This window comes from Pelophylax lessonae, assembly GCF_965119305.1.
Source record: "Pelophylax lessonae genome assembly, chromosome: 7".
NCBI lineage: Eukaryota > Metazoa > Chordata > Amphibia > Anura > Ranidae > Pelophylax > Pelophylax lessonae.
The window spans coordinates 163,844,994-163,871,722 of NC_138774.1; the positions used below are offsets into that span (position 1 = coordinate 163,844,994).

The 26,729-nt window shown below is 45.4% G+C and overlaps 1 protein-coding gene across 2 annotated transcripts in view; it reads right to left on the reverse strand.

Moving 5' to 3' along the window:
• XIAP (X-linked inhibitor of apoptosis) overlaps nt 1-21,642 on the reverse strand; it is a 77,427-nt gene extending 55,785 nt beyond the window's left edge. For both annotated transcript variants that reach the window (XM_082262554.1, XM_082262552.1), the window contains exon 1: nt 21,542-21,642. The gene's annotated coding sequence lies outside the window, so the exon portion shown is untranslated. The remainder of the gene's footprint in view (nt 1-21,541) is intronic.
• Between the last annotated feature and the right edge of the window lie 5,087 nt (nt 21,643-26,729).

The following is a 26,729-nucleotide window of genomic DNA, read 5'->3' on the forward strand; positions in this document are numbered from 1 at the left end:
TGAGGGGACAGCAAATTGACACTGGTATACAAGCTGTACACTCACTACTTTACATTGTAGCAAAGTGTAATTTCTTCAGTGGTGTCACATGACAGGCTGAGATGGCCCATGTACTAGAACAAATGACAACACATACCTAACTGGGTGTGCTGTAGTACAACTCCCAGATATTGTGTGGGAAGCCAAAGCCATTCGCCATTGTTCAGCACAAGCCGCAGCTTTTGAAACTCATAAAGGAGGAAGCACTTACAGTAGCCAAATATTTGTGTAAAGAAATAATTCCAAGGTGGGGTTGCCCATTACCATTGATTCGGACAAAGGTCCTGCATTCACTTCTAAAATTTTGCAACATATTGCTAAATTAATAGTGATTAATTGGAAGTTTAATATTCCATACCATCCTCAGAGTTCGGGGGTGGTGGAAAGAATGAACCGTACAATTAAAAGAAAAATTGTGAAAAGCTACAGGGGGCACTTATGTTAGGTGGGAGGCATACTTGCCAGCAGTACTGGCAGAAATAAGGATGACTCCTAACAAAACTACTAAATTGTCGCCTTTCCCACACTTTGGACAAAAGGTCCAATGGTATTAATGCCAGGTGATTTGGAGCTGATTCAGGAAGAATATGTTGTGAATCTTCTAGGGCTTTTAAATGGCATCTACGGTTATGTGTCTCTTTCTTTTCCTATTCCTTCACAGGAACCAACACATCTGTTTAAACCAGGAGATCGAGTAGTGGTTAAAGCACTCCACAAGCACAAGGTTACAGATCCACCGTATGGGGAGCCAACTGTGGTGACTGCTTTAACAAGAACCACAATCCTAACTGCCGATTCTTAAGCCTGAATTCATGCTTCAAGTGTGAAAAAAGTCCCAGAGGATCCTAGCATACAAGGCACAGACAAAGAGGGTGAAATGTAGAGGTGTAGGTGTAGAAATCCCGGAAGTAGACGAATAAGAGAGAGTAGCAGGTGCACAAGTCTCTGAAACAGATGAATCAGAAGACACCGGGCAAGATGTTGATTCTTAGTCTCCAGACATCTTGGAGGTTCTTCCTATTAGGCTCTCACTTACAGTTTTCTTGCCGGTATGGGTGATTAGTACCTGTTACTATCATCCACAGGACTTACCTTTCTGTCCAAGAACAGAGCAACACAATGGGACTCACTATCGACCAGCAAGAGACTTAACATCAGTGGATACCATCTTACTGATAAGATGTTGTTGTTACAATTCAAATATAGCTATGCACAAAAGTCAAGGTATAATAAATGTTGGGTTTGCAGTAAATTACACCCTAGTACAATAAAGATTCCTTTAATGGCTGTGCCGGTGAACATCACTTCTTTTTAAATGGCACCCCCACAGTAAGTATACAAGGCATATGAGAAGTCCAGGGAAATTAATTCTCTTCCTTTTCCTATAATCACAAAGACTTAAATGCCACAATTTGGTCCATAATGAATGAAACACACCCACTACATAATTCAATGGGTAGGGTTTTGTAACTACTTTACCTAGTTATTCTGACCAAGTAAAAAAGGTGCTGGGCTTGCGCCCTTTCACTTTAGGTGATAGTTTGTTTATCTGTTGCGGTAAGGTATGTTATTCATGGATCCCTATACAAGAGAGAGGATGGTGCTATCTGGCCTCTCTGGTTCCAGTTACAAAGGATAACTGGGAGTGGGAGTCCTCACCATATATTACAAGTAAGTAAGCATCCAAAATATCCCCTTAAACATGTAAATAGGAGAGAACTCTTTAATAAATGGGACATGACATGGGCATGGTTCCCATCATGGTCAGGATGGGGAATTGAATTAATGAAAAGATTAAACAAGTATTCAGTTAAAATGGATGAGGTATTAAATAAAACGTCAGATGACATTGCCCTACCCAATCAGCTCAACTCAATAGGCCTTACAGAAACAGTTAATGTTACATGAGCTGGCAATTGAATCTATGGGAGCTGCATTTACTGGTCTCTGTGAAGTAACAGAAGATTATGAGTGTTCCAGATGACGTCGTAGTGACGAAACGCATAGGGCGTGGCTTATTGCGTCATAAGTCACTTTCGGTGGCGGTGGTTGCGAGCTGTGGAACGCGGAAGCTATCGAGCTTGGCGGACCCTGCACGCTGATGGTGAACTTCCCAACTGTGAGTGGCTATAGCATATTCCTTCTATCTACAGCAATACTACACAATGGAAGCTACTTTGTAATTGCAGTGCCTAAGGTGACTCTGAGTGGGAGCCAGGCTACACGCGCAGCTTTTACCCCCACAACATCTGTGTGTGCCTATGCTGATTCTGAGATTACACGTGCAGCTTTTATCCTTACACCAAGTGTGTGGTAAGTGCTCTTGCCTAGTGGGGGGCCACGGGTAACAGCACCTCTATATTTGCACGATATATGATGTGGTGCACTGGCACAACCTTACTGTACGGTTTACTTCTCAGCACATAGCACTTTATGCTGTGGCACCTCGGCCCCTATAGGTCCACACGACAAAAAACGCACAGTGCACTTTCTATGTTATAAGGTAGTTTGTTTGGAGTATTGTCAGTATGGTCTATGTACGTGCCCGTGTTGTCTGTGTGTGTTTGGCTGACTTAACCCAAAACAGCATATAAACAAAGCTTTCTGTATAGGTCACAGAAAAAAGGAGGTTATCTTTGTCAGCAATAACATAGCGGGCTCATTAATTTAGTGAACATGGACATTTATTTTGAAAAATAGATGATGTGATAATAACATCCGTACAAAATATGATGTCAGTGGGTACAATCAGTGTAGGGGACAAGAAACAAGACATACATAACATGTAACAGACAGTGACAAAAACCGGCCGGCAATATAATGTTTCATCAAGAATATATAAATAGTCAATCAATTGTCGGTTGCAATAATGACAGTTCTTGAAGAGGCTCCTTGGGGGGGTGTGGATCGCTAGTGGGGCTGGTGGCCGTACTGCACAATTGTATTGAGTGTTGGATCCCGTGAGGTCACTCTTATTTGTGCTATTAGTCTTTAATATGACTTTGTGGGGGGAGGGTTGGGGGTATCTCAGTCAAAGTGGCAGCATTGGGGGAGACAGTATATGCTTAGTGTTGCTGCCATGTAAAGAAGCATCAATCGTTGGTATATGTGGGGTTATTTGATGGGGACTAGGCAGAGATCTGACGGTTAGTGTCTTGATCACCGGCGGCAAAAATGCTGTTTCTTCACCCCTATTTTATGACAGAATATCGCTCTAGATTAAGCCTTGTAGCTTGCGTTTTGTTGTGGGAGGGTATCTGGTGATGACGGGGACTTATGCAGAGCATAACCGATCGGACCCTACGGCCGTTTCTTCACCCCTGCTAAGGAACACACCGTATCACGTAGATGATCCATAGAGCGATTCCTCGTGTCCTTATGCTGCCGGTCTCCATGTGTGCTGCCGTTGACTTCTGCTCTCCCGAGCGATCTGTCGCCTGTTAGGAGTGGTGAGGGGATGTGCCGCCGGGCTGGTGACGTCGACGCGTTTCGCTTCCTGTTGCGTAGCTTCGTCTAGACGAAGCTACGCAACAGGAAGCGAAACGCGTCGACGTCATTTAACAGGGGTGAAGAAATGGCCGTAGGGCCGTCAGAGCAAGTGACGCGCTAAACCGCCATTTTTTACATGCGGCAAGCGGGAATCGGAGGCACATACCCGATCGGTTATGCTCTGCATAAGTCCCCGTTATCACCAGATACCCTCCCACAACAACACAAGCTACAAGGCTTAATCTAGAGCGATATTCTGTCATAAAATAGGGGTGAAGAAACTGCATTTTTGCCGCCAGTGATCAAGACACTAACCGTCAGATCTCTGCCTAGTCCCCATCAAATAACCCCACATATACCAACGATTGATGCTTCACCACATGGCAGCAACACTAAGCATATACTGTCTCCCCCAATGCTGCCACTTTGACTGAGATACCCCCAACCCTCCCCCCACAAAGTCATATTAAAGACTAATAGCACAAATAAGAGTGACCTCACGGGATCCAACACTCAATACAATTGTGCAGTACGGCCACCAGCCCCACTAGCGATCCACCCCCCCCCCCCCCCCCCCCAAGGAGCCTCTTCAAGAACTGTCATTATTGCAACCGACCTTTGATTGACTATTTATATATTCTTGATGAAACATTATATGCCGGCAGGTTTTTGTCACTGTCTGTTACATGTTATGTATGTCTTGTCCCCTACACTGATTGTACCCACTGACATCATATTTTGCACGGATGTTATTATCACATCATCTATTTTTCAAAATAAATGTCTATGTTCACTAAATTAATGAGCCCGCTATGTTATTGCTGACAAAGATAACCTCCTTTTTTCTGTGACCTATACAGAAAGCTTTGTTTTTATGCACTTTCTATGATAGTTTGTATTTGCAATTTTATGCCATTTTTATGCTCATTCATCACTTGAACGCACAGTGCACTTTCTTTTATCTTTATAACTTTGTTGTCATTTAAATTTTTACTGTGGTAGCGCCGATCTACCAACAACACTTGCACTTTATTATGAGTGTTGTACATGGATTCATAATACAAGCATGGAAGTGCCTGATTATTATAAGGTTATTGATCAACATTGAAAGGCGGTAGCAGGACTTTTGGCAGAAGCCAGGAAAATTGTTAATGATGGGCGGAATCCTTTTAAAGGATTGGGACGTTTTGAAGATTTTTTTGGATCTTTATTATCATGGTTTAGACAAGTCAGAATATTCATTTTAATGTGTTTATATCGTCTTCTCTTCATATATTTGCTTGTAAAGAGGCCAATGCATTTATAGGAAGGCAACACAAGATGATGCATATTGGAGACAATATTTATAGTTGTCACTTATGTGCCAAATGGGAGGGAATGCTGGAATTATGTTTTATTTAAATGTTATAAAGTCATGCTCAATTGAATGATTGGAGTGATGCTTAAAACTTTTTAATTTTACTGAAAATCTCTCTCTTTGTAACAGACATTTTTGTTTTCGAGGATGTAAATTTCCTCCCATTGTTTCTGAGTGAGAATCTTTTTGGTTGCACAGTATTTTGCTATTCTGAGATATTTCTTTCCTGAGTTTGCTTTCCTGTTATGTATACATCTGTTTCCTACTATGTATATGCTATGTCCGATGTACTTAAATATTATATGTATATTTTTAGTTGGTCTGGAAAACTAATGCAACAGAACATCCCCTTTCTGAACTGTATATAAGCTATCCTTACCCGAATGTCATTGAATACAGACTGAAAGACCATACCTTTCTGGATGTCTTATTTCCAAGTGCTCCTAAATTCTTTACAGGTTGAAGGGAGCTGGCCAACAGAAGTGTACCTACCAACCTTACCTTTCAAACAATCTTTTCTACTTTCGGTTACAAAACATATTCAATATAATTTAATATCTTCATAAATTTGGGCCCAAATGTATTTTGCTACATACATGCCTTTGGTAAAAGCCAAACTGCGTTTTTGGGGACACTATACTATTGGGGACACAAGCATAGCTCTCATTGAAATCAAGATACTGATCTGTACAGACACAATACAGAGCTAATTGACACTGGCTGGGAGGTACACTAACTGACTAACACGGACATCACTAGTGACACTAATACAGTGATCAGTGATGACACTGTACATTGTACTAATGACACCAGCTTGGAAGGAGTTAACATCAATGGGCAATTAAGGGGATAACTGTATGCCTAACAAGTTTAACGTGTGTAATGTGTGCTGCTTTTACTAACAGATCTGTCTGATTTTTCTCCATTAAACCAGAGTGGACAAATCGCTGTCTGTGCACAGAGTTTGTGTGTTTGTCAACACAGAAGTATGTGCTGCGATTAGCTACAGCCTATCAGCAGGTTTCAGCCAAAATCACTGACTGCAATCTGATGAAAAACTTGTGCTGTGGCCAATCATAGGACAGGTCAGCAGGGGGTGCACTCATGTGCGCCGCCAAACCAGGGAGTACACCACGATGTACGGGTTTGTCACAGTGCCTGGCTGTGCTGCCTTCTGCGAGATGGGCGGCAAGAGGTTAAAAGCCAAGTCCGGGAAAATGAAAAATCTACAGTACCCTTGCAGTGGGGCTCCCCATGCATTTAAACAGTTAAATGCTTCTTATGCCTAGGGTGCATGTAAAAGACACTTATACTATCTTATACAGCGCCCTCACAGGCTTCCTTCCACGTGACTGGTTACCCAAAGCCTCTTTTCTGCGCTCCAGCTGGTGGTCACAACTCTGACATCATCATATACAATGCAGGATACCAAGGGCTTACCCTGCTGGATGGATAAGATAAGTAAAAGTGAGTTTTAGGTACTCTAGGCAAAAGCCAGCATTTAACCCTTTCAGAGTCTTACCAGTACATGAAGGGATGTGCATTGGATTGCTCCACACGTTCCATGGCAATACACTACTTCATCAGCTCTATTTTTTTTTTACTTGTTCTACACTTACCTGCACAGTAACATGCAGGCTAATGCAGTGTTTGATTTGGTAGGGAGCAGTGTGGTGTGCGTTTAAGGTATTTGAAGTGTAACATAGTAACACTTGATTCATGTCACTGCACAGCAGCATGGTATACCGTGATATGTAGTGCCATGCAGTACTGTGCAGAAAAATGCAACCAAACTGGTTTTCTACGTGCCCTAGCAGTGACCTGCTTTATCAAGTACATATAAACGCAGGTCATCGCACACAGAGTAATTGAGTCCATAAAGCAAACACATAGGAAGGATTTTCCAGTGTACACTGCTGGAATGAACTATTTCCCTTGTGCATGTACATACAGTGCATCATTCCAACAATATATGCATATTTTTGGATGTTCCTAAAAAAACTGATGCAAAATAAAGAAAGCAGGAAAGCAGTCTATTTCGTAATTTAAAAGTTAGAACAAATTTAAATAACATTTGCATCAAGATCAAAATTTGCTGAAGACTAAAGAAACCTTTTTTCTCTGGCCTTGTAGCTAAAGGATTACCCTTTTTCTGCTCTGGCATCTTCGGAGTACTTCCTAGGAAAAAATTGTGTTCATCTAGGTTTACACATATGCAGGTTGGGAGCGGGTGCAAATCACACACATTTCCTGACCCACAGGCAAAACGTGCGATCTTTTGAAGGGGGGTGCCATTGATTCTTAATAGCATCCCCACACATCAGAAAACTGCCAAAGCACCATGCTGTTCAATGCAGCTGTGATTTTAAAAAAGGTGTCCGGGACTTTTTCTGTGCGCTTTCTGCAGATACAGCAGCCCATTCATATGAATGTGCTGCTGTGCCCACGCAAACCCAGTACACAGGACTCAAGATAGTGTTAACTGAGACCAGGGTTCTCCAAAGTTCAGCCGTAGGCCACATCCAGCCTGCTGGGACATTCTTACCGGCCCGCAGCTAGAGTCATCAGACTCACTGCAGGGATGGTCATTCTGCCAAAGCTTTGTAGAGTTGCGAAACCTGTGATGCATACTCACCCCCGACAGTATGCAGTACAAGTCCCACAACCACTCCCAGGGCATAGCCTCAACCAGTGGGGTATTTCAGTGCAGACGGGCTGCACCTCCCGACTCCTAAGCCGCTGTTTACATCAGTGTTCTTTAGCACTGTAATTTTGCATACAGAATGCCTGTGTAACAGCGGGGCGCAAGCCGAATTGGGGAGGTGCAGGTCTGCACTTTAGGCACAATGTACAGCAATTGTTTGGGGTGGGATGATTGCTCTGAAGGAGACACAGTTGTGTTGGGGGTGATAGTTTTGAAGGGGACACAGTTTTGGCGGGTTTGGTGGCACTGAAGAAGACACAGTTTGGAGGGAGGGGGTTGATGGTACTGAAGGGGAAACAGTTGTAAGGGGTTATGGCACTGAAGGGGACACAGTTTGGAGGAGGTGGGCTGATGGCACTGAAGGGGACACAGTTGTGGGGGGTTATGGCACTGAAGGGGACACAGTTTGGAGGGGTTTGATGGCTTTGAAGGAGACACAGTTGTGGGGGGAGGGGTTTTATGGTGTGTGTGAGGGGGGGTTATGACACTGAAGTGGACACAGATGGGGGGGTTATGTCACTGGGGGCATAATTGTTAGGAGTTAAATGGCCATGGTGTGGACACAGTTGTGAGGGGGGATGCGCTGGTTCTGGGGGTGACACAAAAGTCAGGGAGATGCTGATGGGCACACAGATAAGGGTGTGGGGGGGGGGGGCTCCGGTGGGCACGCAAATGAGCAGAGGGGCTCCGGTGGGCACGCAAATGTGCAGAGGGGCTCCGGTGGGCACGCAAATGTGCAGAGGGGCTCCGGTGGGCACGCAAATGTGCAGAGGGGCTCCGATGGGCACGCAAATGTGCAGAGGGGCTCCGATGGGCACGCAAATGTGCAGAGGGGCTCCGATGGGCACGCAATGGGTGATAGGGACACAAATGTGTGGGGGACCATGAAACGGAAACCAATTTGTAGGGAAATACTGAGGAGTGATGGGAGACACAAATGTGCGGGGAGACTCTGATGGGGACACAGATGTAAGGCCCTAATGCACACTGGAAGTTTAACCCACTGCATGAGGCTATAGCATTTAGCAGCAGAAGTAGGATACAGGTGCACCATTCAGCCCCACTTCCAGCAGCCTGGCAAATTGTAATATTTTCCACTGCTTTGGATTTATTTAAAAAATGTTTTTGTAATATATATGATGTGGTCTTCGAAATGAAAAGTTTGGAGCTAGTCTAGTCTGATCTAAACTCATCCGGCATTAGTCTGGACTCTTCATTCCAAAGTGATCTGCACTGTCCCAAGGCACCATTCAAAAATGTGAGCAAAGGACAATTACTTCACTCCTACAAAAATACATGGGCTTAAAGATTACAATGTTTCCAAATAAAATAATGTAACAAAGTTTATGCAAAAAACAAATTATACATTAGCTAAAGCATGCCTACTCTGCCTTGGATGGGAAGACTCAAGCGATTGGGGACTCATTCAGATGAGCAGTGACACCCGTAGAGTGTAAATGAGCGCCTTGTTCAGCACTTGTCTGAACGAGGCCTTATAAGTTTTTGAATACTATAAAAAAAAAAAACCTTAGGTGCCAATACAAACAAATGGCCACTGCCCTCACCTATAACTAACCTTTGCAGCAAGAAGCACATGGAAGGGCAACGCATGCAAAACAAAAGAAGCTATAGGTGAGGACAGTAGTCATTTGTTTGTACTTTTGAAATATTGGTGATGGAACACACTAGTTTGCAAATGTGTGCAAACTAAACCCCTGTTTTTAACGCATACTGTTAGACAGGACAATTTGGTTGGTTAGCAAGCTGCTCGTTTAAGTTGAGCCGGGAATTTCTTTGGTTTTGTTGTGCTTGGGTGCCATTCACACCTCAGCATTAGCGATGGGCTCAGGCATGTTCGCTTCGAGCCCGCCAGGAAGCGAGCATGTGTATAATACGTGCAGCTGCCAGTCAGGGAATGCCTCACTGCCTATGATTGGTGGTGTGCAGTGACGGCTTCCTGAGGGGCGCGATCTGAACACACACAAACCCATCAGCATTTTTTAACTGTGTGAAAAAACACGCTACATGTGGTTTTCAGGCACTTCTATAAGAAAAATATATAGGGCCAAAAATGTGTGATACTGCCCCTAAGGAGCTCCTGTACGGCACATTGCTCCTATACACATGGCAAAAACACACAAAAAAAATAAAAGAAAGACATAAGAAAACACTTAGTGTCTGTTCACACTACCGCGGCACAACTTTGGGGGCGACCTGCAAAGTCGCGTGCACCGCAACTTCGGCGCGACTTGCACGGACTTCACATAATTGAAGTCAATGCAAGTCGCTCTGATGTCGCCCCGAAGTAGTACAGGAACTATTTTCTAAGTCGGAGCAACTTGAGTTGCTCCTATTAGAACGGTTCCCGTAGCACAGAATGGACCGCGACATGTCAGGCTCACCAGTCGCCTGACAAGTCGCGGTAGTGTGAACCGGGACTAAGCTTAGGTAAATGGAGACTGATGCTCCATACCCAAATACAGAGGATTTTAAAGCCCAACTTTCCGATGGAAAAACTCCTTGCAGTGCTCCCATTGTTACCTCTAGGTCAGGGGTTTCTAAACTGTTTAAACATATGGCCAGTTTACTACTACATTACTGTTTACTTACTGCATTCCTTGCTCCAGCAGCGCCCTCTTCTCCAGGATGCTCTGTGGAAAGTCCCTCTGCATCATCACATACAACCCTGGCCTATATCAGTCCTAAATTATATGTGATAAGGTAAGAATGCAACCAGCCGCAGAGCCTGAGAGAACAAGCTACAGGGATGGTGGGAGGCTGCCGAAGCAAAATATAAGGTATTACACCTTATTACTGTACCCCTGGAATCACAGCCCCTTCAAACCACTCGTGGTGTGGAAAACGTGCATTTCCCACAATGCATGGGAACATGCTGCCCTCTTTAGATGCAGGCAGACACCCCAAATGCATCTAGAAAATGCACGCACCATTTCAGCCACCACTGCAGCATCATGCAGTTTGGTGCAGTGCAATTTTAAAAGTCAAGTCTGCCATACTTTTTGCTTGTTTGGCACCCACTAAAATGAATAGGCTGTCAAATGTGCACCCAATTCCACAGAAGTAGATGGAGGAATCCTGCTCATTGCGTCTTTGTATTTTTTACGGTGGCAGGTCGGCTCTGTTACATAAAACAATGTACCTGTACATTGCTTCATTTAGCAGCTAGTGGGGGGCGCACACACATGCCAATTGGCTGGAGAAGGAGCCAATCAGCGGGTCCGGTGGATGTGATGTCCGCCGGGCACCCGCGATCGCTCCCCATGGAGACAGAATGCCAGTCTGCCAATGTAAACAAGACCGATCTGCCAATTTTCGGCTTGTTAGTATGATGCTTCCAACAACCGACTCCGACTTTTCAGCTCTGTTACATGAAACAATGTACCTGTACATTGCTTCATTTAGCAGCTAGTGGGGGGTGCACACACATGCCAATTGGCTGGAGAAGGAGCCAATCAGCGGGTCCGGAGGATGTGATGTCCGCCGGGCACCCGCGATCGCTCCCCATGGAGACAGAATGCCAGTCTGCCAATGTAAACAAGACCGATCTGCCGATTTTCGGCTTGTTAGTATGATGCTTCCAACAACCGACTCCGACTTTTCGGCCGAAAAAAATCCTGGTGTGCAGGCTATATAATTTTTGTCGACCGTCAAAACACGGCCGATTTTCGTCTCATTAGTACAGATTTCGATGGGGAAAAAATCTTATGAGCAAGACTGGGCATGCTCAGAGATGAAAGAAAGCAATCCAACACATGACATCACTTCTGAATTAGAATTCTGTCGTGCGGGAAAATTTCTATAGTAGTGGTCCTCAACTCCGGTCCTCGGGGCCCACTAACAGGCCAGATTTTAGGTATTACCTTGGGGAGATGCAGACTAGAATACTGCAATCACTGAGCAGCAAATGAGATCACCTGTGATGTAATTTAGTTATCTTGCAAACCTGGCCTGTTAGTGGGCCCCGAGGACCGGAGTTGAGGACCACTGGTCTAGAGCACATTCCAACCAACAGACACCACTTTGGACAAAAGACGGACGACTGGTCGGCGGAAATTCGTTGTGTGTGTACGAGGCTTTAGAAAGCACTCCCTAGGGACATATTTAACCCTTTCATCGCCCCTGGTGTTAACCTCTTCCTTGCCAGTGTCATTATTACAGTAACAATGCATATTTTTAGCACTGATTACTGTAGTAAGGTTACTGGTCCTCCCAAAAGTGTCAGTTAGGGGTGCGATATGTCCGCCGCAATGTCACAGTCCTGCTAAAAATTGCTGATCGCCGCCATTACTAGTAAAAAAACAAACAAAAAAAAAAATGACATAAATCTATCCCCTAGTTTGTAGACGCGATAACTTTTGCACAAACCAATCAATGTACACCTTTTGAGATTTTTTTTTACCAAAAATATTTAGCAGAATACATATTGGCCTAAAAATGATGAAAAAATGTGATTTTTTATTTTTTTATTGGGAATGTTTTATAGCAGAAAGTAAAAAAATATTTCTTCTTCAGAATTGTTGCTATTTTTTTGTTTATAGCGCAAAAAAAAAAAAAAAAAAAAAAAAAAAAATCGCAGAGGTGATGAAGTTTCACCACCAAAAAAGAAAAAAAGCTCTATTTTTGGGAAAAACAGGACATCAATTTTATTTGGGTACAGCGTTGCACGACTGTCAGTTAAATTAACGCAGTGCCGTTTCACAAAAAATGGCCTGGTTATTAAGGGGTAGAACCTTCAGGTCCAGAAGTGGTTAATACACAAGAGACATAACATGTTGCTTCTGTAGTAAAAAAGTAGTTAATGTTTTTCTTTTTAAACCTGAACAACCTCCAACCTTACATTCAGTCTTGCACACTTGTACAGGCTCCTCTTTTGTACTGAAACTGCCTACTCTGATTTCCCTGCATACTTTGAGCTTCTCACAGTGAGCATTAGGAGCTGCAACAAGTCAGATAGAACAGGTCTCATTTCCTTGCTGGACCACATCCAGCTTCATCATCTAACCCTTTCCTCCCCAGCCTGGCTGTCACTTGCCCACCCCTTTAATGTATTGGATTTCAATTCTTTCAAACATGCATGCTCAGGGCAGTCTGTGTGCAAATGTACCCTGCCCAGGAAAACGCACTGCGCCAGGCTGACAGTACCTGTTAAGGCACTTTTATGTTTGCATAACTCCTCCCAAAAGCCATCCTACTGCTGGGATGAGAGCTCAGGGCTCTTTTGCAAGGTGTACAGCACCCTGCTGCTCCCTCTCACTAGTCATGATCTGCCTGCATTGCATAGAGAAGCACACAGAGCCAATAATGTCATGAAAAATTGATTTTTGTAAAATCTTACCGTAAAATCCTTTTCTCTTAGCTCATTGACAGACGTAGTCCTCGGTGATACACCACCTTCGGGTTATGTTGCCTCCACAGGAGCAGGACTAGACAGGAAATTAAAAAGCTCTGGCCACACCCCAGGGGCAGTCCCAGAGGGTATATCCTCTCTCTCTCTGCCTCAGCAAATCAGTTATGTGAAAAAGCAGTCTTTAGAGATTTTAACCCAACTCAAAAAAACAGAGGGGCGGGGACTACGTCTGTCAATGAGCTAAGAGAAAAGGATTTTACGGTAAGATTTTACAAAAATCCATTTTTCTCTAGCGCTCATTGACAGACGTAGTCCTCGGTGATACACCATCTTCGGGACGTCCCAGAGCAGTATCACAACTGAGGGGTGGGAAAATGGAAATCAAATCCCAATCTAGAAGGCCCAACCGGTGCCAACTAGAAGTTTACAATGCTCATCTTTAATGATGAGACTCAACAAAAAAAGAGAAAACAGATTTTTTTTTTTTTTTTTTTCAAACAGAAAAAAACCCTCGAGGTAGACCACCGGTCTCCTCAAATTGCGGCCTGCAAAACCTTGCGGCCAAATGAGGCATCCGCCGATGCCGTCACATCAATTTTATAGAATTTTGTAAAGCTATGTACTGACGACCAGGTGGCCGCCTTACATACCTGGACCACTGACGCCTGATGGCGAAAGGCCCAGGAAGTACTGAGCGCTCGAGTGGAGTGCGCCCTAACAGGGAACGGAGGACTCTGACCCTTAATAGAATAAGCCTGTACCACCGTTTGTCTAATCCATTTGGCAATGGTCGCGGCAGATGCAGGCAAACCCTTTCTGGGGCCATCCGTGATCACAAAAAGTGAATCCGTCTTACGGAAAGATTCCGTAGCTTTCAGGTATACCCTGATTGCCCGAACCACATCTAAGGAATGCAACGCATGTTCCCGATGATGCTTGGGCTGAGGACACAAGGAAGGTAGTACAATATCTTCATTCAGATGAAAATCTGAAACCACCTTGGGAAGAAAAGATGGCTTAGGATGAAGTACTACCTTATCCCTATGAATCACTAGGTATGGGGACTGGCATGATAATGCAGCCAGTTCTGACACCCTGCGAGCAGAAGTAATAGCCACCAAGAAGGCCACCTTCTGGGATAAAGTAAGCAAGGGAATCTCCCTGATGTTTTCAAAGGGAGGTTTCTGTAGAACCGACAAAACCAAATTAAGATCCCAAGGCGGTAAGGGCGCGCGGACTGGAGGAGCCAGGTGCCGCACCCCCTGGATGAAATTCCGCACCAAGGATTTGGTAGCTAAAGGCTTCTGAAAGAAGATTGCTAATGCTGAAACTTGACCCTTGATGGTGCTCAAGGCTAGCTTCTGCTCAACCCCCTGTTGCAAAAAGGCCAATATTCGAGACACCGAATAGGTACGTGGAGGAAATCCTAAAGATTCGCACCACGCAAAATAAGTTTTCCATGTGTGATAATAGACTTTGCTGGAAGTCGCTTTCCTTGCTTTAATAAGGGTAGGAATGACTGAAGCTGACAAACCTCTGTCCTTCAGTACTTGGGTCTCAATGGCCAGGCCATTAAACCCAGCGACTGTAAAGCATGATGGTAAATTGGTCCTTGAGACCACAGACACTCCCTGAGACGAAGTTCCCACGGAACGTCTACGACTAACATGTCCAAGTCGGCCAGGCCGGCTTGAGGAGGCCAGTCTAGAATTTCTAGGACCACTGGCGCTGATTGGATCTGAACCAGGCGTCCCTAGAGGTATCTGGCCCCGACCATCCGAGAAAGTCTGGTCGTTTTCTGTTCCCACACATTTATCAGATACCTGATAGTTATCAGGAAAGGTGATCTTTTCTGGTTGAACCTCAGGGACCGAAGTCACCCGACTAGAGGCTACTTGACCTATCTGGTCAACCAGATCCGATTCCTGTGAGGTATCGGGACTAATCTTAGGAAAAGGTAAAGGAAAAGATCTATTCAGGGAACGGTAATTACCGCTTCCTGTAGTACTTAAATGTTGGAAGGGAAGAATCGCACCGGTAGTAGTGGTTGATGCTCGCTGAATACCGGTGAAAACGTCCCCCCACCCTGAAACCGGGTGGGGGCGCACCTTCAGGCTGTGTACTCCTTTGCTTCGGGTTTGGCTGGGTTGGTCCTTTGCTTGTCCGACCAGCCCTTCTTGAACCCTCCTGGAGGAGTCTTGCCTTTCCCGCTAGTACCAGCCGGGCGCCCTCTATGGGCGGTAAAGAAAGGTCCTCGCTTGTTGCGAGGTCCCTTAGCTTTAGCAGCCTGTGGCAAAAAAGTGCTCTTGCCCCCAGTGGCATCCTTAATGATTTCATCTAGGTTGGCCCCAAATAGACGATTCCCCTGAAAGGGGAGATTTGTCAAGGTCTTCTTGGAACCTAGGTCAGCTGACCAGCATTTTAACCATAGCACACGTCTGAGGATCACCGCTGTCTTAGATGCCTACCCTGATAAGGGAGTAGTGTCCAAGGCTGCGTCACAGATAAACTGTAGCCCTTGTATAATCTGTTCCATCAAATCAGATGTCTCCTGGGGAATATCTTTTCCCCTAAGATCTTGGCGTACCATTTTCGCCCATTCCGTAAGTGTCTGGGAAACTAGACCAATAACAATTACTGGTCTAAATGCTGACCCTATCAGAGAGAAGATGGTGCGGGACTCTGCTTCCATCTTTCGATCCACCGGATCCTTAAAGGACGAAGTGTCCTCCACTGGAATAACCGTGGCTTTATTTAGCCTGGAAATAGGCGGATCCACGACTGGTGGTACCGTCCATTTCTTAATGATGGATTCCTCAAACGGATAGCGTCTAGCATAACGCTTGGAAATAGTAAAGGAACGTTTAGAATGCTCCCATTCTCCTTTAATCTGATTACCGAAACATTTAGGTACAGGAAAAGCCTTCATCGTCTTGATGGGCTTATTAGTACCAAAAGGAATCTCTGTTTCAGTTGCCTCTGCCGGTAAAGCCTCAAGTTTTAAGGTTTCCTGCACTGCCACAACTAGTGCGTCCACCAATGCTTCTTCCTGAATAATAGCAGGAGAAGAAGCGTCCTCCTCACTGTCTGAGGGGGCTTTACCTGGGATAACAGCCCTTGCAGAGGAACCTGCAACTGCCGTGACCACCTCTGAATCTGAGTCAGAGGTGTCAGATGGTATAGGGGTAGGCGGGGGTCGCTTCCTTGACCCCCGTCCCTGACAGGCCGCCTCCACCCGAGCCACCATAGACTCCAAAATTGCTGTAAATGACTCTATACTCTGTGCACCGGCGGGTCCCGTGGCCCCCTCGAGGGAAACAGGTGGGGGAATATGTGTGGCAGGGTCCATGATAACTCCAGTTACTTCCTCAAAAATAAAACTTTTCTTTTTTTTTTTTTTTTGACCCCAAGCGCCACAAAAAGCCCCTTAGTGTTACCTGCTAGGGATCCCTATCGATCGAGAGAGAGAGAGAGATAGACCCCCAGGCTCACCACTTGATGCTCAGAGTTTAACTGCAACAGGTTACAGCGCTGTCTTAACAAACAGGAAGTCTTTTGGCTGGCTGCCCAGGAAGAAAGGAGGCGGCTCCGCCCCTCTGTACGCCTTCCGGCGCCTCCCCCAAGCTCCACGAGGTGTTTGGATCACCTCAAACATGGCCGCCCCCATGCTGGAGACACGAGGCTACGCCAAAATGGCGGCTCGTGCGATCCAGCAAAAAAAATGGCGGCGGCCCGTACTGAATAGCGGTGTGCTGCAGGGCACACAACACTCTCACTGCATGGGGATATGGCGTGGTTGGCGGTACCGGCCCTGGCGGACCGCATGGCCGTTCGGGAGGCCTGCTGATAGCTGGAGATCTGATTAGGAAGGCAGTCTACATGTCCGTGGCTTCTGACTGGTAGGTAGCTTATTCTTAACCCATAAGATTCCCAGAATGCCACAGATTACATCTTTAAAACATGTATACAATTAGATTGTTAGCTCCCAAACCAAGCCTCCTGGCTTTTTGCACACATAAAATCACACTCAAAGTAGGAGGATCTGTGTCATGTTGTAGGATAGAAAGGGACTCTATCTTACCATACAGAGAGGGGCCCGCGTTCACCACAAAACCCGTCAGGGGGAAAGGGGGAACATACTACTCACCATACCGGAACCAGGCGGGCGCCAACTCCTGACAGTACCCCTCTCCACCGGGGCGGGAGGGCTGTCGACCGATACGGACGCCGTGACTCATGGTCTTTGGCGTTTCAGCGAGACGTTTAACTCGCGTGGACAGTCCTTTAATGGGACTTTGTCGCGGCCGACCCAGCGCAGAGCTATGGCCTGCACGCGCTCGTAGGCTGAACTGGGGTGACCACCGGATCTCAACATCCAGCCCGTCGCCCAGTTCAGCTTTCTTGCTTGAAGATCTCACAGGAACACTGGAGAAAAAAAGCTGTCTAAAAAAAAAAAATTCTTTAAGAAAAAATTCTTGCCAGGACCTAAGATCCCAGCAAGGTGTCTAGGTCCTTACTCCTAACTAGACAGAAAATAACTGATTTGCTGAGGCAGAGAGAGAGAGGATATACCCTCTGGGACTGCCCCTGGGGTGTGGCCAGAGCTTTTTAATTTCCTGTCTAGTCCTGCTCCTGTGGAGGCAACATAACCCGAAGGTGGTGTATCACCGAGGACTACGTCTGTCAATGAGCGCTAGAGAAAAGATTTTTAGATCAGATAGATCAGATTCATTTAAAAACCTGGGAAGAGGGGGAACTGATCAGGGGAGGATCCTTCGCTCCTCCCCATAGCTTCTACAACCCCACGCTTTAGTATCCTGACAACATCAAGCCTGGAGCAGGACCCATAGCCCTGCACTGGACATGAAGATGCCGTTGGACAGGACCCATAGCCCTGCACTGGACATGAAGATGCCATTGGACAGGACCCATAGCCCTGCACTGGACATGAAGATGCCATTGGACAGGACCCATAGCCCTGCACTGGACATGAAGATGCCATTGGACAGGACCCATAGCCCTGCACTGGACATGAAGATGCCGTTGGACAGGACCCATAGCCCTGCACTGGACATGAAGATGCCATTGTACAGGACCCATAGCCCTGCACTGGACATGAAGATGCCGTTGGACAGGACCCATAGCCCTGCACTGGACATGAAGATGCTGTTGGACAGGACCCATAGCCCTGCACTGGACATGAAGATGCCATTGGACAGGACCCATAGCCCTGCACTGGACATGAAGATGCTGTTGGACAGGACCCATAGCCCTGCACTGGACATGAAGATGCCGTTGGACAGTCCACCGCCAGATCATGGGGGAGCGAAGGGTCAGGTAAGTAAAATGGTTTCTCCTCTCCGCTGCACTAAGAGAGCTATTAACCCTTACAGTGCCAGCACAGTCCTACTGCAAGGGAAAATATTAAATCTGACCAGATATGGATAAAAAAAATAAAATAGTACAAAAACTGAAACGTCTCGATCGTACGTTCGATGGCCCAACCATGGGATCAGAAATGTCCCTGCAAATTTCAACTTTTCCCCCCGAGCATTTTCAACATTGTTTTTCTCCCAATTGATTACTACTACCCTTACTGTTCAGGAAGCATTTATTTCATTTACTTTTTTTTTTTTTTTCGATAGACTGACCTACATATAATTAGAACGTCATTAGAAAAATAATTTCCAACATACTCATTCGTTCATTTTCTAGCTTGAAATGGAAATTAACTGCCGCAGAAAGCATACAACTATACAAAACTTTTACAATCTGTCTAGCAACTAGATTTCTCCTTGGATTTTCTATCCATGTAAGTAAAATTCCACTATTAATCTATAGGGCCGTTTACACTAGAATGCAGTGCAGGAAACCTTTCCAATCACACTGCCCTTGTGATCTGCTTGGAGGTCAGTGCAAAGTTAACAACATTCCAAACGTAGTGCGTTTCCCTGCACCGGATCGCATGGTACAAAAGTGCCATAAATCCGGCTGGCCTGTGTTCTGGCTTAGCCTGTGTTCACATTAGATGCAGTGCAAATTCAGATTGAATTCGCTGCGGATTCCGCAATGCATCTAAATCGCAACCCATCCATGCAAACTGTTTGCGGAGCGTATGTTACGTTAACAACATCATACAATCGGTTTGCAAAACACAGTGCGATTTGCAGAATCGCATGGCATGGGTGTCAACACCCATGCCATCCAATTCTGGTGCGGACAAAAAAAAAGGGTCCCGCACCCTATGGATTTGTATGAATCTAATCGCACCGCAGAGACACTGCATGTAAATCTCACAGGAATGTACATGCGATTCCTGTGCAAATTACATGCGGTGTCTACCACCGCAACAGTGTGAACCAGGGCTCAGGCTCAAATCACAACCGCATCTGCATTAAAAAGGTGCAGGCATCTTTTTTTTGCCGCATTGGAATCGGATCGAATGGGTGCTCATAACCATGCGATTTGATTTAAGCAAACGCACTGCGTTCTTCTACCTGCTTTTGGTGGTTTTGGAACTTTTAGCCCCTGTGCACATCGAGGCAATTTGACATGTCGCAGCCTTTTGTCAGCAACGGCATTGTCCGAATCAGTGCGGCGCTGAACCAATTTCCAAATGTAGTTCCTGCACTACTTTTGGCGACTTCAGGGGCGATTTCAATAGACACCTGTGCATGAACCCGCACATACGTCTTTCAAATCGCCCCCCGAACTCATGAAGAAATGCAGGTTTGAAATTGTGCGAGTTCAGATTTCAAACCCACCTCCAATGTGAATACATACCCTTAGTGCCGGTTCACATATATGCCTGACGAAGGAGCACGGATGCTCTGAACGCACGCACCTCCTGTCATCTTCTCACCGGATGGGACGTCCTCAGTGCCGGAAGCAGGAAGTCAGAGCCTCGCTGCGAGTCCTCCACTGCCGCCTAACCTGCGGGTTACAGCTGCCCAGTACCAGCCTCCCCACGGGAACGCCGGCACCCTGCTTCCACCCCACGCCACACAGACCGAGAAGGAAACAGATGATCCCCAATTACTTACCACAACATTTTATCCTTACCTCTAAGTTACTATGTTTATTGTCAATTATTACATTTTGGCCCCTTTCACACTTGTGCAACTTGTCATGCAATTTGGGACTGCAAAATCGCAAGACAAGTCGTTCTCCATGATTTCCAATGAGCCCCATTCATATCTGTGTGACTCGAAGTCGCACCGACTTCAAAGTAGTCCCTGCACTACTTTTGGCATGATTTTGATGCGTTTTGAGTAAAAGACATTATAAGCCCAGTCAAACTCGCATCAAAATTGCGGCAAAAAGTTGCATCAAAATCGCAGTAAAGTCGCACAAGTGTGAAAGGGGCCTTTATGCTACACTAAGCTGGCACTGCTCTCTCCTGCTTTCTGTTCCTCAGAGCCCCTCCATGCTCCAGCTGGCAGCCGCTAAAAGTGGCCCCCTCCACCACAGATTGGAACCCTCATCATTCCTCTCACCCCCCCCCCCCCCCCCCCGAACCCTCATCATTCCTCTCCCCCCCCCCCTCTTCCATACCACCCACCTATACCAGCAGAGTGCCATGACATTGTTCACATATACGTAATGACAGACATTGCATATGATTCGCACTGCTCTGCCAATCACATGCGATGCAAAAAATGCAGATTCTATGGCTGAATTGGCATTGCATTCGGACACCCTTTTTTGGCTCCGCACCAGAATCAGTTTGCATGGATGTTCACACCTATGCGATCCTATTCATGTCCAAACTGACAGTTCCCACTGCCATATGTGAACTGATCTGGGGGTGTCGTTAACTTTGTACTGACACCCCCAGCGATTCGCATATGGAAGTGTGAACTGCCTGCGAGTTGAATGCGATACAGAAACCCGCAGTGGATTCGCAGGGTTCCCGCATCGCATAGGTGTGAACTGGGAATGAATTGACACCCGCAGCAAACTGCATAAACACAGTGCGACTGCTATGCAATTCCTGTAGGTTTCCTGCATCACATCAATGTGAATCAAGCCTGAAAAATTAATGGGCTGAGATCGCACACGTAACAGAACTGCATGCAGAGCGTTCCTGTGCGATTCACATGCAGTCCCTAGTGTGAGGATAAACTGAACCCAATGCTATTCCTGCCATAGGAACAATGAGTGTCTCTGGGCTCAGGGGACACACAGGCTGAGTGTGAAATGAATGTGATCGGCTGTCATTGCACTGATCCCAGTGATGCTGGATGGGTTGGGTATGCGGGGATTTCCAATGGAGAAGAAGACTGCAGCTCTGCTCATATGTGAAAGATCCGCACCCAATGCAGTGCTGGGGATGAGAGGGATGGAAGGGATCACACCCGGAGTGTATAATATACACAGCACGTCCACCACATCCCATCTATACCATGATGATAATAATAAACATTACACGTGCACTGTCACCAGAGGGCGTGCCCGCCCACCACCACCCACCATTGTACACAGTGCAGGGACAGGCGTTATATAATACACCACAAGGCCGACACACACTGTGACACCCACCATAGACACACAACACACACTGCACAGCGACAACACAACTCACATTCACCAGAACCCGGCTGAAGGACACCAACTTCTTCCTTATTATGGAGAAACAGGAAGATTCCATCCTCACCCGGATGTACAATCCTCAGTCTGCCACAAACATGGAGGCACAAGTAATACTGACCCCTTCTGGCCGACAAGAAGAAACACATCCCCTTCTAGCTTTACATTTTTTTCTTATTAAAGAAGTTGTAAACCCTCTCTTATAACTTGTACCTAATAAGGTTCACCTATAGGTCTGTAAATATCTCCTGAACTTGCACCGTTTAGGAGATATTTACTTTTAATGCAGCTTTTAATGACATCATCGGCGCATGCGCTCTGATGGAACGGCCACCCGTGCCGTTCCTTTGGAGCCCTGTGTCATCACGCCTCAGCCAATCAGATGGCCGAAGGACGCGAACTAAGAAGTAGGACGGCCGAACATGTCGGCTGTGTCACCACTGAGGAGGCGGCACTGTGGTGGCTTCGTTCTAAGGTAAGTATTTCAAAATGAGCTAGTATGCGATGCATACTAGCTCATTATGTCTTTGTCTTACAGGGTTTTTTTTTTGGGGGGGGGGAGGTTTAGAACCTCTTTAACCACGTCAGCCCCAGAAGGTTTTACCCCCTTAACCACTTGCCGACCGCCGCAAGTATATATATACTGCGGCGGTCAGCCCCGTGCAGGCAAAGTGACGTACCGGTACGTCACTCGCCTGCGAGCCAATAGGGGGCGAGCGCGCGCCGCCGGGGGCGAGCGCGCGCCGCCGGAGGCGCGCCCCCGCTCACTCACTCTGATCCCAGCGCGTGTGACCGGCGGACCCGATGTCCGCCGGTCACTCGCGATCGTCGGTTACAGAGGGAGAAAGGCAGGTGGCTAATTCAAAGCCGCCTGTCATTCTCCCTTGTGTAACAGCACAGATCATACGGTCCTGCTATGTAGGACCGTAGATCTCTGCTGTTACATGAAAAGCCACGCCCCTTTACAGTTAGAAGCACGCCCCTAGGGACACACTTAACCCCTCCTTCTCCAATAAAGTTAACCCCTTCCCTTCCAGTGTCATTTTTACAGTAACAGTGCATATGTATAGCACTGATTACGGTAGTAATGTCACTGGTAACCCCAAAAGTGTCAAAAATGTCAGTCAAGGGTCCGATCTGACCGCCGCAATGTCGCAGTCCCGCAAAAAAAATCGCAGATCGCCGCCATTACTCGTTAAAAAAAATAAAAAATAAAAACGACAAAAATCTTTCCCTTAGTTAGTAAACGCGATAACTTTTGCGCAAACCAATCAAAATACGCTTATTGCGATTTTTTTTACCAAACATATGTAGCAGAAAACAAATTGGCCTAAAATGTTAAAAAAATTAAATTTTTACATTTTTTTGGGGAATTTCATGTGAAAGAATGTGAAAAATATTGTTATTTTTGCAAAATTGACGCTCTTTTTTTGTTTATAGCGCATGATCAAAAAATTGCACAGGTGATCAAATACCACCAAAAGAAAGCTCTGTTTGTGGGAAAAAAAGGACGTCAAATTCGTTTAGGTACAGCGTCGCACGACCACGCAATTTTCTGTTAAAGTCACACAGTGCCGAATCGCAAAATAGGCCCTGGTCAGCAAGGGGGTAAAATCTTCCGGGGCTTAAGTGGTTAAAGTAATTGTAAACTCACTTTGATGATGTTTACCTATAGGTAAGCCTATAATAAGGCTTACCTATAGGTACTGTAAATATCTCCTAACCTTTTACAGTTTAGGAAATATTCACATTGCATGCAGCCGATGACATCATTGGCGCTTGCGCTCTGAAGAAATGGCCGCCCGTGCCGTTTCTTCAAAGCCTTGTGCCTTGAAGTGACGTCACGTGGCTCCGGGCAGTAAAAGGAAGGGAGGCGGGCAAAGATGGATGCAGCCGGGAGTGGGAACAAAGTGGGCTTTGTTGCAGGTGTCAGATAACGTGCTAGTATGCGATGCATACTAGCACATTATGCATTTACTTTGCAGGAAAAAGAAAGGAAGAGTTTACTTCCTCTTTAACGATCAGGCCATTTTTTGCGATACGGCACTGCGTTGTTTTAACTGACAATTGCGTGGACGTGTGATGCTGTACCCAAATACAATTGATGTCTTTTTTTTCCCCCACAAATAGAGCTTTCTTTTGGTGGTATTTGATGAGCTCGTTTTTATTTTTTGCGCTATAAACAAAAAAAGAGCGACAATTTTTGAAAATAAAACAATATTTTTTACTTTCTGCTATAAAACATTCCCAATAAGAAAATGTAAAAAAATCGAATTTCTTTATCAGTTTAGGCCAATTTGTATTCTGCTACATATTTTTGGTAAAAAAAAAAATCGCAAAAAACGTATATTAATTGGTTTGCGCAAAAGTTATAGCGTTTACAAACTATGGGATAGATTTATGGACTTTTTTTTAAATTGTTTTTATTAGTAATGATGGCGATCAGCGATTTTTAGCGGGATTGTGACATTGCGGCGGACAAATCTGACACTGAGGGTTTTTGGGGACCAGTAACACCAATACAGGGATCAATGCTAAATAATATGCAATATTACTGTATAAATTACACGGCAGGGAAGGGGTTAACATCAGGAGCAATCAAGGGGTTAAGTGTGCGCCTAGGAAATGCTTTCTAACTGTGGGGGGAGTGGACTGACTGCAGTAAGAGAAATATCTGTTTTCCTGATAAGTAGGAACACACGATCTTTACATAGGCAGACGGCCGTTCTGTCAGTCTCCTTGACAATCGCGGGAAGCCGGCAGCGATTGTCAAGGGGGTCCCCAGCTGTGTCTAATCACAGGGAGAGTGCAGTTCCGGTGGCACGCGTGCGTCCCCTAGAGCCTTAGAGCAAAATCAAGTACATGTATGTGATTTTGCGCTTAACCACTTAAGCCCCGGAAGATTTTACCCCCTTCCTGACCAGGGTTTTTTTTGCGATTTTTTACTGCGTGACGTTAACAGACAATTGCGCGGTCATGCGACTCTGTACCTAAACGAATTTGACGTCCTTTTTTTCCCACAAACAGAGCTTTCTTTTGGTGGTCTTTGATCACCTGTGCGATTTTTTGATCATGCGCTATAAACAAAAAAAGAGCGTCAATTTTGCAAAAATAACAATATTTTTCACATTTTTTATATGAAATTCCCCAAAAAAATGTAAAAATCTAAATTTTTTAACATTTTCGGCCAATTTGTTTTATGCTACATATGTTTGGTAAAAAAATTGCAAAAAGCCTATTTTGATTGGTTTGCGCAAAAGTTATCGCGTTTGCTAACAAAGGGAAAGATTTTTGTCATTTTTGGTGTTTTTTTTTTAACGAGTTATGGCGGCGATCTGCGATTTTTTTTTGCAGGACTGCGACATTGCGGCGGACAGATCGGACCCTTGACTGACATTTTTGACACTTTTGGGGGTACCAGTGACATTACTGCAGTAATCAGTGCTATACATATGCACTGTTACTGTAAAAATGACACTGGCAGGGAAGGGGTTAACTGTATTGGAGAGAGAGGGGTTAAGTGTGTCCTAGGGGTGTGTTTCTAACTGTGATGGGACATGGCTACTAGTGTAAAAACAGAGATCAACGGTCCTACATAGTAGAACCGTCTGATCTCCATTTTTACATGGGGGAGAATGACAGGCGATTTGTTTACATTAGCCGCCTGCCTTTCTCCCTTCCCGGTGAACAATCGCGAGTGACCGGCGGACATCGGGTCCGCCAGTCACACGCACTGACTTCTTAGGGAATGAGCCGGGTTGGGCGCCCGCTATTGGCTCACAAGCCGGTGACAGGCTAGTGACGTATATATACGTCACTTTGCCTGGCCGGGGCTGACCGCCGCAGTATATGTACTTGCGGTGGTCGGAAAGTGGTTAAGGGCCGCCCTGCCGCAGTATATGTATGGTGGGCGGTCCTTAAGTGGTTAATAATAATAACAAACACAACAATAATGTTATATTTAGGTCTGTTTTATAATATCTCAATGCATGTTAATAACACAGGTTGAACTGGATGGACTGTTGTCTTTTTTCAACCTCACCTACTATGTAACATTACTAAAGCCGAATAGCAGGTATTTGTTTTTTGCTTGCATACATATTCTATACCTTGCATTTCCTGTGAAGGAGGAAAATCACTGTAGTAGTTGCCGCTGTTCTGCCGAAAACTCCAACTTGCCGAAATCTCCAACCACGTCACTTCCGGTGACTCTACAGCAGGAATAATTGGAGATTTGAACCACTTGGTGTTTTCACAGAACAGCCTATACACTCGGATACACGCTATAATGAGTGGACATTGTTAGTCCGCCCGCTAGTTGTCACCGCTTGGAGGCGGCCATGTTGTTGGTTACCAGCGGGCAGACTAAAAATGTCCGCTCATTATAGCGTGTACCAGATTGTATACGCTGCTGCCTGTTCTGCGAAAACACCAAGTGGCTGAAATCTCCAATTATTCCTGCTGTAGAGTCACCAGAAATGATGTGGTTGGAGATTTCAGCAAGTTGGAGTTTTCCGCAGAACACAGCTACTACAGTAATCCTTGCTGTCTTCTATGTCCCATGTTGAGCATCTGCTCTGTTGCATTGGGGGCCGCCAGCTCGGCTTTGCAGCCATTCAGAGAACACCTTGTATTTATCTCAGTGAACATAAGGCGTTTGTTCTTTGATTGGATGAGATGGAGATCATGACATTTCAGCCCCACCTCTGTACATTGTCCAATCAGAGAATGCTTTGTATTCATTGAGCAAATGCAAAGTGTTCTCTGAATGGTAACCGTGCCAAGTGGGTGACCCCCTGTGGTTACTATGCAGCACAGCAGATGCTCAGCACGATACCCAGCAGACAACAAGGATTATTGTAGTAGCAGATTCAACAGGGATCAGCCAGGCAGGGAATATGTGCATCCGGGAAAGTATTCACAGCGCTTCACGTTTTCCACATTTATTTATGTTACAGCCTTCTTCCAAAATGGATTAAATTCATTATTTTACTCAAAATTCTACAAAAAAATACCCCATAATGACAACATGAAAGAAGTTTGTTTGAAATCTTTGCAAATTTATTAAAAATCAAAAAACAAAAAAATCACATGTACATAAGTATTCACAGCCTTTGTCATGACACTCAAAACTGAGCTCAGGTGCATCCTGCTTCCACTGATCATCCTTAAGATGTTTCTAC